The 13,111-nt window shown below is 41.9% G+C and overlaps 14 non-coding genes across 14 annotated transcripts; all 14 read right to left on the bottom strand.

The window, feature by feature from the left end:
- Positions 1–301: 301 nt before the first annotated feature.
- Positions 302–408, bottom strand: LOC118940598. The gene has a single exon (XR_005037186.1). It is a non-coding gene; the product is annotated as a U6 spliceosomal RNA (small nuclear RNA).
- An 858-nt stretch (positions 409–1,266) lies between these two features.
- Positions 1,267–1,373, bottom strand: LOC118940597. The gene has a single exon (XR_005037185.1). It is a non-coding gene; the product is annotated as a U6 spliceosomal RNA (small nuclear RNA).
- Positions 1,374–2,226: 853 nt separating this feature from the next.
- Positions 2,227–2,333, bottom strand: LOC118940596. The gene has a single exon (XR_005037184.1). It is a non-coding gene; the product is annotated as a U6 spliceosomal RNA (small nuclear RNA).
- Positions 2,334–3,186: 853 nt separating this feature from the next.
- On the bottom strand, positions 3,187–3,293 carry LOC118940595. The gene has a single exon (XR_005037183.1). It is a non-coding gene; the product is annotated as a U6 spliceosomal RNA (small nuclear RNA).
- Positions 3,294–4,153: 860 nt separating this feature from the next.
- Positions 4,154–4,260, bottom strand: LOC118940594. Its single transcript, XR_005037182.1, has one exon. It is a non-coding gene; the product is annotated as a U6 spliceosomal RNA (small nuclear RNA).
- An 858-nt stretch (positions 4,261–5,118) lies between these two features.
- On the bottom strand, positions 5,119–5,225 carry LOC118940593. The gene has a single exon (XR_005037181.1). It is a non-coding gene; the product is annotated as a U6 spliceosomal RNA (small nuclear RNA).
- Positions 5,226–6,083: 858 nt separating this feature from the next.
- LOC118940592 lies at positions 6,084–6,190 on the bottom strand. Its single transcript, XR_005037180.1, has one exon. It is a non-coding gene; the product is annotated as a U6 spliceosomal RNA (small nuclear RNA).
- An 858-nt stretch (positions 6,191–7,048) lies between these two features.
- Positions 7,049–7,155, bottom strand: LOC118940591. The gene has a single exon (XR_005037179.1). It is a non-coding gene; the product is annotated as a U6 spliceosomal RNA (small nuclear RNA).
- An 847-nt stretch (positions 7,156–8,002) lies between these two features.
- LOC118940641 lies at positions 8,003–8,109 on the bottom strand. Its single transcript, XR_005037229.1, has one exon. It is a non-coding gene; the product is annotated as a U6 spliceosomal RNA (small nuclear RNA).
- An 858-nt stretch (positions 8,110–8,967) lies between these two features.
- LOC118940590 lies at positions 8,968–9,074 on the bottom strand. The gene has a single exon (XR_005037178.1). It is a non-coding gene; the product is annotated as a U6 spliceosomal RNA (small nuclear RNA).
- An 858-nt stretch (positions 9,075–9,932) lies between these two features.
- Positions 9,933–10,039, bottom strand: LOC118940589. Its single transcript, XR_005037177.1, has one exon. It is a non-coding gene; the product is annotated as a U6 spliceosomal RNA (small nuclear RNA).
- Positions 10,040–10,897: 858 nt separating this feature from the next.
- Positions 10,898–11,004, bottom strand: LOC118940587. The gene has a single exon (XR_005037175.1). It is a non-coding gene; the product is annotated as a U6 spliceosomal RNA (small nuclear RNA).
- An 858-nt stretch (positions 11,005–11,862) lies between these two features.
- Positions 11,863–11,969, bottom strand: LOC118940586. Its single transcript, XR_005037174.1, has one exon. It is a non-coding gene; the product is annotated as a U6 spliceosomal RNA (small nuclear RNA).
- An 858-nt stretch (positions 11,970–12,827) lies between these two features.
- LOC118940637 lies at positions 12,828–12,934 on the bottom strand. Its single transcript, XR_005037225.1, has one exon. It is a non-coding gene; the product is annotated as a U6 spliceosomal RNA (small nuclear RNA).
- Positions 12,935–13,111: the final 177 nt, after the last annotated feature.

Here is a 13,111-nt window from a genome sequence, read left to right as displayed (position 1 = left end):
TCATTTTTAAACTTTGAATAAAGTTGAACTCAGACTGCAACCGTGCCTAACTCGCCAATTATTTGTCTACATGTTGAATAAAGTTGGTCTCAGGCTGCAACCTTGTCTCACTCCCCATTTCAAAATTAAGGAAGTCTTCACAAATGTTCCTGTCATTCTACTGTAGACTGAGCTTCTCTCATCCAGCATTTCCCCTCCTCCTTAGACTAGACTGAGGGGAATGGACAATTTATTCTCCCCGGGTCACTACCGCCCAATCTTCTCTGTTTGGTTCCAATTTCTCTGTGTCTCGACGTGTGAGGAAAATAAGGAGCGCTTCACGGATTTGCGTGTCATCCTTTCGCAGGGGCCATGCTAATCTTCTCTGTATCGATCCAATTTTAGTATATGTGCTGCCAAAGCGAGCACAATACAAAGCTATGAGAGGCCCTCATATATAGATCACAACCTCTCTGAAGGTTCTGGTCAGGGTTGGGGTCAAACAGAGTTCAGACCCTCAAAAACCACCCCTAGAATATTGCTGTGATGTTTAAACTTTATTTGGAGATGTAGAACTTGAAATAGAATTGACTTTAGATTTTTTTCAAGATTGATCTTAGACTAAAATGTAGTTTAAAAACAAAGCCTTTTATGATTCAGGACTCTTGGTCTGTAACCCCTCCCTCACCTGCTGCTTTTAGTTGCTCCTCCCCAAGTCTTTGTTCCCCTGCCCCGACCACTTCCCACCCTTCCCCCGTTTTCTGCAACATGGCCTGGCCAAGGATACTTATAACTAACTCCCCAATTAGTAGAGGGAGAGAGTTTGAGTCTGAGTCTGACTTTGATGTCTGTTTAAAATGTTGTGACATTCAAGTTTGTTATGTTTAATACAACTGGACTAAAATTGAACACAAGTCTCTCTCCAATTCATTTGTAGATATTGAATAAAGTTGGACTCAGAGTGCAACCTTGTCTCACTCCCCAATTCATTTTTAAACTTTGAATAAAGTTGAACTCAGACTGCAACCGTGCCTAACTCGCCAATTATTTGTCTACATGTTGAATAAAGTTGGTCTCAGGCTGCAACCTTGTCTCACTCCCCATTTCAAAATTAAGGAAGTCTTCACAAATGTTCCTGTCATTCTACTGTAGACTGAGCTTCTCTCATCCAGCATTTCCCCTCCTCCTTAGACTAGACTGAGGGGAATGGACAATTTATTCTCCCCGGGTCACTACCGCCCAATCTTCTCTGTTTGGTTCCAATTTCTCTGTGTCTCGACGTGTGAGGAAAATAAGGAGCGCTTCACGGATTTGCGTGTCATCCTTTCGCAGGGGCCATGCTAATCTTCTCTGTATCGATCCAATTTTAGTATATGTGCTGCCAAAGCGAGCACAATACAAAGCTATGAGAGGCCCTCATATATAGATCACAACCTCTCTGAAGGTTCTGGTCAGGGTTGGGGTCAAACAGAGTTCAGACCCTCAAAAACCACCCCTAGAATATTGCTGTGATGTTTAAACTTTATTTGGAGATGTAGAACTTGAAATAGAATTGACTTTAGATTTTTTTCAAGATTGATCTTAGACTAAAATGTAGTTTAAAAACAAAGCCTTTTATGATTCAGGACTCTTGGTCTGTAACCCCTCCCTCACCTGCTGCTTTTAGTTGCTCCTCCCCAAGTCTTTGTTCCCCTGCCCCGACCACTTCCCACCCTTCCCCCGTTTTCTGCAACATGGCCTGGCCAAGGATACTTATAACTAACTCCCCAATTAGTAGAGGGAGAGAGTTTGAGTCTGAGTCTGACTTTGATGTCTGTTTAAAATGTTGTGACATTCAAGTTTGTTATGTTTAATACAACTGGACTAAAATTGAACACAAGTCTCTCTCCAATTCATTTGTAGATATTGAATAAAGTTGGACTCAGAGTGCAACCTTGTCTCACTCCCCAATTCATTTTTAAACTTTGAATAAAGTTGAACTCAGACTGCAACCGTGCCTAACTCGCCAATTATTTGTCTACATGTTGAATAAAGTTGGTCTCAGGCTGCAACCTTGTCTCACTCCCCATTTCAAAATTAAGGAAGTCTTCACAAATGTTCCTGTCATTGTAGACTGAGCTTCTCTCATCCAGCATTTCCCCTCCTCCTTAGACTAGACTGAGGGGAATGGACAATTTATTCTCCCCGGGTCACTACCGCCCAATCTTCTCTGTTTGGTTCCAATTTCTCTGTGTCTCGACGTGTGAGGAAAATAAGGAGCGCTTCACGGATTTGCGTGTCATCCTTTCGCAGGGGCCATGCTAATCTTCTCTGTATCGATCCAATTTTAGTATATGTGCTGCCAAAGCGAGCACAATACAAAGCTATGAGAGGCCCTCATATATAGATCACAACCTCTCTGAAGGTTCTGGTCATGGTTGGGGTCAAACAGAGTTCAGACCCTCAAAAACCACCCCTAGAATATTGCTGTGATGTTTAAACTTTATTTGGAGATGTAGAACTTGAAATAGAATTGACTTTAGATTTTTTTCAAGATTGATCTTAGACTAAAATGTAGTTTAAAAACAAAGCCTTTTATGATTCAGGACTCTTGGTCTGTAACCCCTCCCTCACCTGCTGCTTTTAGTTGCTCCTCCCCAAGTCTTTGTTCCCCTGCCCCGACCACTTCCCACCCTTCCCCCGTTTTCTGCAACATGGCCTGGCCAAGGATACTTATAACTAACTCCCCAATTAGTAGAGGGAGAGAGTTTGAGTCTGAGTCTGACTTTGATGTCTGTTTAAAATGTTGTGACATTCAAGTTTGTTATGTTTAATACAACTGGACTAAAATTGAACACAAGTCTCTCTCCAATTCATTTGTAGATATTGAATAAAGTTGGACTCAGAGTGCAACCTTGTCTCACTCCCCAATTCATTTTTAAACTTTGAATAAAGTTGAACTCAGACTGCAACCGTGCCTAACTCGCCAATTATTTGTCTACATGTTGAATAAAGTTGGTCTCAGGCTGCAACCTTGTCTCACTCCCCATTTCAAAATTAAGGAAGTCTTCACAAATGTTCCTGTCATTGTAGACTGAGCTTCTCTCATCCAGCATTTCCCCTCCTCCTTAGACTAGACTGAGGGGAATGGACAATTTATTCTCCCCGGGTCACTACCGCCCAATCTTCTCTGTTTGGTTCCAATTTCTCTGTGTCTCGACGTGTGAGGAAAATAAGGAGCGCTTCACGGATTTGCGTGTCATCCTTTCGCAGGGGCCATGCTAATCTTCTCTGTATCGATCCAATTTTAGTATATGTGCTGCCAAAGCGAGCACAATACAAAGCTATGTATTGTGCTCGCTTTAATAGATCACTACCTCTCTGAAGGTTCTGGTCAGGGTTGGGGTCAAACAGAGTTCAGACCCTCAAAAACCACCCCTAGAATATTGCTGTGATGTTTAAACTTTATTTGGAGATGTAGAACTTGAAATAGAATTGACTTTAGATTTTTTTCAAGATTGATCTTAGACTAAAATGTAGTTTAAAAACAAAGCCTTTTATGATTCAGGACTCTTGGTCTGTAACCCCTCCCTCACCTGCTGCTTTTAGTTGCTCCTCCCCAAGTCTTTGTTCCCCTGCCCCGACCACTTCCCACCCTTCCCCCGTTTTCTGCAACATGGCCTGGCCAAGGATACTTATAACTAACTCCCCAATTAGTAGAGGGAGAGAGTTTGAGTCTGAGTCTGACTTTGATGTCTGTTTAAAATGTTGTGACATTCAAGTTTGTTATGTTTAATACAACTGGACTAAAATTGAACACAAGTCTCTCTCCAATTCATTTGTAGATATTGAATAAAGTTGGACTCAGAGTGCAACCTTGTCTCACTCCCCAATTCATTTTTAAACTTTGAATAAAGTTGAACTCAGACTGCAACCGTGCCTAACTCGCCAATTATTTGTCTACATGTTGAATAAAGTTGGTCTCAGGCTGCAACCTTGTCTCACTCCCCATTTCAAAATTAAGGAAGTCTTCACAAATGTTCCTGTCATTCTACTGTAGACTGAGCTTCTCTCATCCAGCATTTCCCCTCCTCCTTAGACTAGACTGAGGGGAATGGACAATTTATTCTCCCCGGGTCACTACCGCCCAATCTTCTCTGTTTGGTTCCAATTTCTCTGTGTCTCGACGTGTGAGGAAAATAAGGAGCGCTTCACGGATTTGCGTGTCATCCTTTCGCAGGGGCCATGCTAATCTTCTCTGTATCGATCCAATTTTAGTATATGTGCTGCCAAAGCGAGCACAATACAAAGCTATGAGAGGCCCTCATATATAGATCACAACCTCTCTGAAGGTTCTGGTCAGGGTTGGGGTCAAACAGAGTTCAGACCCTCAAAAACCACCCCTAGAATATTGCTGTGATGTTTAAACTTTATTTGGAGATGTAGAACTTGAAATAGAATTGACTTTAGATTTTTTTCAAGATTGATCTTAGACTAAAATGTAGTTTAAAAACAAAGCCTTTTATGATTCAGGACTCTTGGTCTGTAACCCCTCCCTCACCTGCTGCTTTTAGTTGCTCCTCCCCAAGTCTTTGTTCCCCTGCCCCGACCACTTCCCACCCTTCCCCCGTTTTCTGCAACATGGCCTGGCCAAGGATACTTATAACTAACTCCCCAATTAGTAGAGGGAGAGAGTTTGAGTCTGAGTCTGACTTTGATGTCTGTTTAAAATGTTGTGACATTCAAGTTTGTTATGTTTAATACAACTGGACTAAAATTGAACACAAGTCTCTCTCCAATTCATTTGTAGATATTGAATAAAGTCGGACTCAGAGTGCAACCTTGTCTCACTCCCCAATTCATTTTTAAACTTTGAATAAAGTTGAACTCAGACTGCAACCGTGCCTAACTCGCCAATTATTTGTCTACATGTTGAATAAAGTTGGTCTCAGGCTGCAACCTTGTCTCACTCCCCATTTCAAAATTAAGGAAGTCTTCACAAATGTTCCTGTCATTCTACTGTAGACTGAGCTTCTCTCATCCAGCATTTCCCCTCCTCCTTAGACTAGACTGAGGGGAATGGACAATTTATTCTCCCCGGGTCACTACCGCCCAATCTTCTCTGTTTGGTTCCAATTTCTCTGTGTCTCGACGTGTGAGGAAAATAAGGAGCGCTTCACGGATTTGCGTGTCATCCTTTCGCAGGGGCCATGCTAATCTTCTCTGTATCGATCCAATTTTAGTATATGTGCTGCCAAAGCGAGCACAATACAAAGCTATGAGAGGCCCTCATATATAGATCACAACCTCTCTGAAGGTTCTGGTCATGGTTGGGGTCAAACAGAGTTCAGACCCTCAAAAACCACCCCTAGAATATTGCTGTGATGTTTAAACTTTATTTGGAGATGTAGAACTTGAAATAGAATTGACTTTAGATTTTTTTCAAGATTGATCTTAGACTAAAATGTAGTTTAAAAACAAAGCCTTTTATGATTCAGGACTCTTGGTCTGTAACCCCTCCCTCACCTGCTGCTTTTAGTTGCTCCTCCCCAAGTCTTTGTTCCCCTGCCCCGACCACTTCCCACCCTTCCCCCGTTTTCTGCAACATGGCCTGGCCAAGGATACTTATAACTAACTCCCCAATTAGTAGAGGGAGAGAGTTTGAGTCTGAGTCTGACTTTGATGTCTGTTTAAAATGTTGTGACATTCAAGTTTGTTATGTTTAATACAACTGGACTAAAATTGAACACAAGTCTCTCTCCAATTCATTTGTAGATATTGAATAAAGTTGGACTCAGAGTGCAACCTTGTCTCACTCCCCAATTCATTTTTAAACTTTGAATAAAGTTGAACTCAGACTGCAACCGTGCCTAACTCGCCAATTATTTGTCTACATGTTGAATAAAGTTGGTCTCAGGCTGCAACCTTGTCTCACTCCCCATTTCAAAATTAAGGAAGTCTTCACAAATGTTCCTGTCATTCTACTGTAGACTGAGCTTCTCTCATCCAGCATTTCCCCTCCTCCTTAGACTAGACTGAGGGGAATGGACAATTTATTCTCCCCGGGTCACTACCGCCCAATCTTCTCTGTTTGGTTCCAATTTCTCTGTGTCTCGACGTGTGAGGAAAATAAGGAGCGCTTCACGGATTTGCGTGTCATCCTTTCGCAGGGGCCATGCTAATCTTCTCTGTATCGATCCAATTTTAGTATATGTGCTGCCAAAGCGAGCACAATACAAAGCTATGAGAGGCCCTCATATATAGATCACAACCTCTCTGAAGGTTCTGGTCAGGGTTGGGGTCAAACAGAGTTCAGACCCTCAAAAACCACCCCTAGAATATTGCTGTGATGTTTAAACTTTATTTGGAGATGTAGAACTTGAAATAGAATTGACTTTAGATTTTTTTCAAGATTGATCTTAGACTAAAATGTAGTTTAAAAACAAAGCCTTTTATGATTCAGGACTCTTGGTCTGTAACCCCTCCCTCACCTGCTGCTTTTAGTTGCTCCTCCCCAAGTCTTTGTTCCCCTGCCCCGACCACTTCCCACCCTTCCCCCGTTTTCTGCAACATGGCCTGGCCAAGGATACTTATAACTAACTCCCCAATTAGTAGAGGGAGAGAGTTTGAGTCTGAGTCTGACTTTGATGTCTGTTTAAAATGTTGTGACATTCAAGTTTGTTATGTTTAATACAACTGGACTAAAATTGAACACAAGTCTCTCTCCAATTCATTTGTAGATATTGAATAAAGTTGGACTCAGAGTGCAACCTTGTCTCACTCCCCAATTCATTTTTAAACTTTGAATAAAGTTGAACTCAGACTGCAACCGTGCCTAACTCGCCAATTATTTGTCTACATGTTGAATAAAGTTGGTCTCAGGCTGCAACCTTGTCTCACTCCCCATTTCAAAATTAAGGAAGTCTTCACAAATGTTCCTGTCATTCTACTGTAGACTGAGCTTCTCTCATCCAGCATTTCCCCTCCTCCTTAGACTAGACTGAGGGGAATGGACAATTTATTCTCCCCGGGTCACTACCGCCCAATCTTCTCTGTTTGGTTCCAATTTCTCTGTGTCTCGACGTGTGAGGAAAATAAGGAGCGCTTCACGGATTTGCGTGTCATCCTTTCGCAGGGGCCATGCTAATCTTCTCTGTATCGATCCAATTTTAGTATATGTGCTGCCAAAGCGAGCACAATACAAAGCTATGAGAGGCCCTCATATATAGATCACAACCTCTCTGAAGGTTCTGGTCAGGGTTGGGGTCAAACAGAGTTCAGACCCTCAAAAACCACCCCTAGAATATTGCTGTGATGTTTAAACTTTATTTGGAGATGTAGAACTTGAAATAGAATTGACTTTAGATTTTTTTCAAGATTGATCTTAGACTAAAATGTAGTTTAAAAACAAAGCCTTTTATGATTCAGGACTCTTGGTCTGTAACCCCTCCCTCACCTGCTGCTTTTAGTTGCTCCTCCCCAAGTCTTTGTTCCCCTGCCCCGACCACTTCCCACCCTTCCCCCGTTTTCTGCAACATGGCCTGGCCAAGGATACTTATAACTAACTCCCCAATTAGTAGAGGGAGAGAGTTTGAGTCTGACTTTGATGTCTGTTTAAAATGTTGTGACATTCAAGTTTGTTATGTTTAATACAACTGGACTAAAATTGAACACAAGTCTCTCTCCAATTCATTTGTAGATATTGAATAAAGTTGGACTCAGAGTGCAACCTTGTCTCACTCCCCAATTCATTTTTAAACTTTGAATAAAGTTGAACTCAGACTGCAACCGTGCCTAACTCGCCAATTATTTGTCTACATGTTGAATAAAGTTGGTCTCAGGCTGCAACCTTGTCTCACTCCCCATTTCAAAATTAAGGAAGTCTTCACAAATGTTCCTGTCATTGTAGACTGAGCTTCTCTCATCCAGCATTTCCCCTCCTCCTTAGACTAGACTGAGGGGAATGGACAATTTATTCTCCCCGGGTCACTACCGCCCAATCTTCTCTGTTTGGTTCCAATTTCTCTGTGTCTCGACGTGTGAGGAAAATAAGGAGCGCTTCACGGATTTGCTTGTCATCCTTTCGCAGGGGCCATGCTAATCTTCTCTGTATCGATCCAATTTTAGTATATGTGCTGCCAAAGCGAGCACAATACAAAGCTATGAGAGGCCCTCATATATAGATCACAACCTCTCTGAAGGTTCTGGTCATGGTTGGGGTCAAACAGAGTTCAGACCCTCAAAAACCACCCCTAGAATATTGCTGTGATGTTTAAACTTTATTTGGAGATGTAGAACTTGAAATAGAATTGACTTTAGATTTTTTTCAAGATTGATCTTAGACTAAAATGTAGTTTAAAAACAAAGCCTTTTATGATTCAGGACTCTTGGTCTGTAACCCCTCCCTCACCTGCTGCTTTTAGTTGCTCCTCCCCAAGTCTTTGTTCCCCTGCCCCGACCACTTCCCACCCTTCCCCCGTTTTCTGCAACATGGCCTGGCCAAGGATACTTATAACTAACTCCCCAATTAGTAGAGGGAGAGAGTTTGAGTCTGAGTCTGACTTTGATGTCTGTTTAAAATGTTGTGACATTCAAGTTTGTTATGTTTAATACAACTGGACTAAAATTGAACACAAGTCTCTCTCCAATTCATTTGTAGATATTGAATAAAGTTGGACTCAGAGTGCAACCTTGTCTCACTCCCCAATTCATTTTTAAACTTTGAATAAAGTTGAACTCAGACTGCAACCGTGCCTAACTCGCCAATTATTTGTCTACATGTTGAATAAAGTTGGTCTCAGGCTGCAACCTTGTCTCACTCCCCATTTCAAAATTAAGGAAGTCTTCACAAATGTTCCTGTCATTCTACTGTAGACTGAGCTTCTCTCATCCAGCATTTCCCCTCCTCCTTAGACTAGACTGAGGGGAATGGACAATTTATTCTCCCCGGGTCACTACCGCCCAATCTTCTCTGTTTGGTTCCAATTTCTCTGTGTCTCGACGTGTGAGGAAAATAAGGAGCGCTTCACGGATTTGCGTGTCATCCTTTCGCAGGGGCCATGCTAATCTTCTCTGTATCGATCCAATTTTAGTATATGTGCTGCCAAAGCGAGCACAATACAAAGCTATGAGAGGCCCTCATATATAGATCACAACCTCTCTGAAGGTTCTGGTCATGGTTGGGGTCAAACAGAGTTCAGACCCTCAAAAACCACCCCTAGAATATTGCTGTGATGTTTAAACTTTATTTGGAGATGTAGAACTTGAAATAGAATTGACTTTAGATTTTTTTCAAGATTGATCTTAGACTAAAATGTAGTTTAAAAACAAAGCCTTTTATGATTCAGGACTCTTGGTCTGTAACCCCTCCCTCACCTGCTGCTTTTAGTTGCTCCTCCCCAAGTCTTTGTTCCCCTGCCCCGACCACTTCCCACCCTTCCCCCGTTTTCTGCAACATGGCCTGGCCAAGGATACTTATAACTAACTCCCCAATTAGTAGAGGGAGAGAGTTTGAGTCTGAGTCTGACTTTGATGTCTGTTTAAAATGTTGTGACATTCAAGTTTGTTATGTTTAATACAACTGGACTAAAATTGAACACAAGTCTCTCTCCAATTCATTTGTAGATATTGAATAAAGTTGGACTCAGAGTGCAACCTTGTCTCACTCCCCAATTCATTTTTAAACTTTGAATAATGTTGAACTCAGACTGCAACCGTGCCTAACTCGCCAATTATTTGTCTACATGTTGAATAAAGTTGGTCTCAGGCTGCAACCTTGTCTCACTCCCCATTTCAAAATTAAGGAAGTCTTCACAAATGTTCCTGTCATTCTACTGTAGACTGAGCTTCTCTCATCCAGCATTTCCCCTCCTCCTTAGACTAGACTGAGGGGAATGGACAATTTATTCTCCCCGGGTCACTACCGCCCAATCTTCTCTGTTTGGTTCCAATTTCTCTGTGTCTCGACGTGTGAGGAAAATAAGGAGCGCTTCACGGATTTGCGTGTCATCCTTTCGCAGGGGCCATGCTAATCTTCTCTGTATCGATCCAATTTTAGTATATGTGCTGCCAAAGCGAGCACAATACAAAGCTATGAGAGGCCCTCATATATAGATCACAACCTCTCTGAAGGTTCTGGTCATGGTTGGGGTCAAACAGAGTTCAGACCCTCAAAAACCACCCCTAGAATATTGCTGTGATGTTTAAACTTTATTTGGAGATGTAGAACTTGAAATAGAATTGACTTTAGATTTTTTTCAAGATTGATCTTAGACTAAAATGTAGTTTAAAAACAAAGCCTTTTATGATTCAGGACTCTTGGTCTGTAACCCCTCCCTCACCTGCTGCTTTTAGTTGCTCCTCCCCAAGTCTTTGTTCCCCTGCCCCGACCACTTCCCACCCTTCCCCCGTTTTCTGCAACATGGCCTGGCCAAGGATACTTATAACTAACTCCCCAATTAGTAGAGGGAGAGAGTTTGAGTCTGAGTCTGACTTTGATGTCTGTTTAAAATGTTGTGACATTCAAGTTTGTTATGTTTAATACAACTGGACTAAAATTGAACACAAGTCTCTCTCCAATTCATTTGTAGATATTGAATAAAGTTGGACTCAGAGTGCAACCTTGTCTCACTCCCCAATTCATTTTTAAACTTTGAATAAAGTTGAACTCAGACTGCAACCGTGCCTAACTCGCCAATTATTTGTCTACATGTTGAATAAAGTTGGTCTCAGGCTGCAACCTTGTCTCACTCCCCATTTCAAAATTAAGGAAGTCTTCACAAATGTTCCTGTCATTCTACTGTAGACTGAGCTTCTCTCATCCAGCATTTCCCCTCCTCCTTAGACTAGACTGAGGGGAATGGACAATTTATTCTCCCCGGGTCACTACCGCCCAATCTTCTCTGTTTGGTTCCAATTTCTCTGTGTCTCGACGTGTGAGGAAAATAAGGAGCGCTTCACGGATTTGCGTGTCATCCTTTCGCAGGGGCCATGCTAATCTTCTCTGTATCGATCCAATTTTAGTATATGTGCTGCCAAAGCGAGCACAATACAAAGCTATGAGAGGCCCTCATATATAGATCACAACCTCTCTGAAGGTTCTGGTCATGGTTGGGGTCAAACAGAGTTCAGACCCTCAAAAACCACCCCTAGAATATTGCTGTGATGTTTAAACTTTATTTGGAGATGTAGAACTTGAAATAGAATTGACTTTAGATTTTTTTCAAGATTGATCTTAGACTAAAATGTAGTTTAAAAACAAAGCCTTTTATGATTCAGGACTCTTGGTCTGTAACCCCTCCCTCACCTGCTGCTTTTAGTTGCTCCTCCCCAAGTCTTTGTTCCCCTGCCCCGACCACTTCCCACCCTTCCCCCGTTTTCTGCAACATGGCCTGGCCAAGGATACTTATAACTAACTCCCCAATTAGTAGAGGGAGAGAGTTTGAGTCTGAGTCTGACTTTGATGTCTGTTTAAAATGTTGTGACATTCAAGTTTGTTATGTTTAATACAACTGGACTAAAATTGAACACAAGTCTCTCTCCAATTCATTTGTAGATATTGAATAAAGTTGGACTCAGAGTGCAACCTTGTCTCACTCCCCAATTCATTTTTAAACTTTGAATAAAGTTGAACTCAGACTGCAACCGTGCCTAACTCGCCAATTATTTGTCTACATGTTGAATAAAGTTGGTCTCAGGCTGCAACCTTGTCTCACTCCCCATTTCAAAATTAAGGAAGTCTTCACAAATGTTCCTGTCATTCTACTGTAGACTGAGCTTCTCTCATCCAGCATTTCCCCTCCTCCTTAGACTAGACTGAGGGGAATGGACAATTTATTCTCCCCGGGTCACTACCGCCCAATCTTCTCTGTTTGGTTCCAATTTCTCTGTGTCTCGACGTGTGAGGAAAATAAGGAGCGCTTCACGGATTTGCGTGTCATCCTTTCGCAGGGGCCATGCTAATCTTCTCTGTATCGATCCAATTTTAGTATATGTGCTGCCAAAGCGAGCACAATACAAAGCTATGAGAGGCCCTCATATATAGATCACAACCTCTCTGAAGGTTCTGGTCATGGTTGGGGTCAAACAGAGTTCAGACCCTCAAAAACCACCCCTAGAATATTGCTGTGATGTTTAAACTTTATTTGGAGATGTAGAACTTGAAATAGAATTGACTTTAGATTTTTTTCAAGATTGATCTTAGACTAAAATGTAGTTTAAAAACAAAGCCTTTTATGATTCAGGACTCTTGGTCTGTAACCCCTCCCTCACCTGCTGCTTTTAGTTGCTCCTCCCCAAGTCTTTGTTCCCCTGCCCCGACCACTTCCCACCCTTCCCCCGTTTTCTGCAACATGGCCTGGCCAAGGATACTTATAACTAACTCCCCAATTAGTAGAGGGAGAGAGTTTGAGTCTGAGTCTGACTTTGATGTCTGTTTAAAATGTTGTGACATTCAAGTTTGTTATGTTTAATACAACTGGACTAAAATTGAACACAAGTCTCTCTCCAATTCATTTGTAGATATTGAATAAAGTTGGACTCAGAGTGCAACCTTGTCTCACTCCCCAATTCATTTTTAAACTTTGAATAAAGTTGAACTCAGACTGCAACCGTGCCTAACTCGCCAATTATTTGTCTACATGTTGAATAAAGTTGGTCTCAGGCTGCAACCTTGTCTCACTCCCCATTTCAAAATTAAGGAAGTCTTCACAAATGTTCCTGTCATTCTACTGTAGACTGAGCTTCTCTCATCCAGCATTTCCCCTCCTCCTTAGACTAGACTGAGGGGAATGGACAATTTATTCTCCCCGGGTCACTACCGCCCAATCTTCTCTGTTTGGTTCCAATTTCTCTGTGTCTCGACGTGTGAGGAAAATAAGAAGCGCTTCACGGATTTGCGTGTCATCCTTTCGCAGGGGCCATGCTAATCTTCTCTGTATCGATCCAATTTTAGTATATGTGCTGCCAAAGCGAGCACAATACAAAGCTATGAGAGGCCCTCATATATAGATCACAACCTCTCTGAAGGTTCTGGTCATGGTTGGGGTCAAACAGAGTTCAGACCCTCAAAAACCACCCCTAGAATATTGCTGTGATGTTTAAACTTTATTTGGAGATGTAGAACTTGAAATAGAATTGACTTTAGATTTTTTTC

This window comes from Oncorhynchus mykiss, chromosome 17 (assembly GCF_013265735.2).
Source record: "Oncorhynchus mykiss isolate Arlee chromosome 17, USDA_OmykA_1.1, whole genome shotgun sequence".
Classification (NCBI taxonomy): domain Eukaryota; kingdom Metazoa; phylum Chordata; class Actinopteri; order Salmoniformes; family Salmonidae; genus Oncorhynchus; species Oncorhynchus mykiss.
The sequence above is the reverse complement of the archived record's forward strand: the minus strand, read 5'-3'. Positions and strand labels throughout refer to the sequence as shown.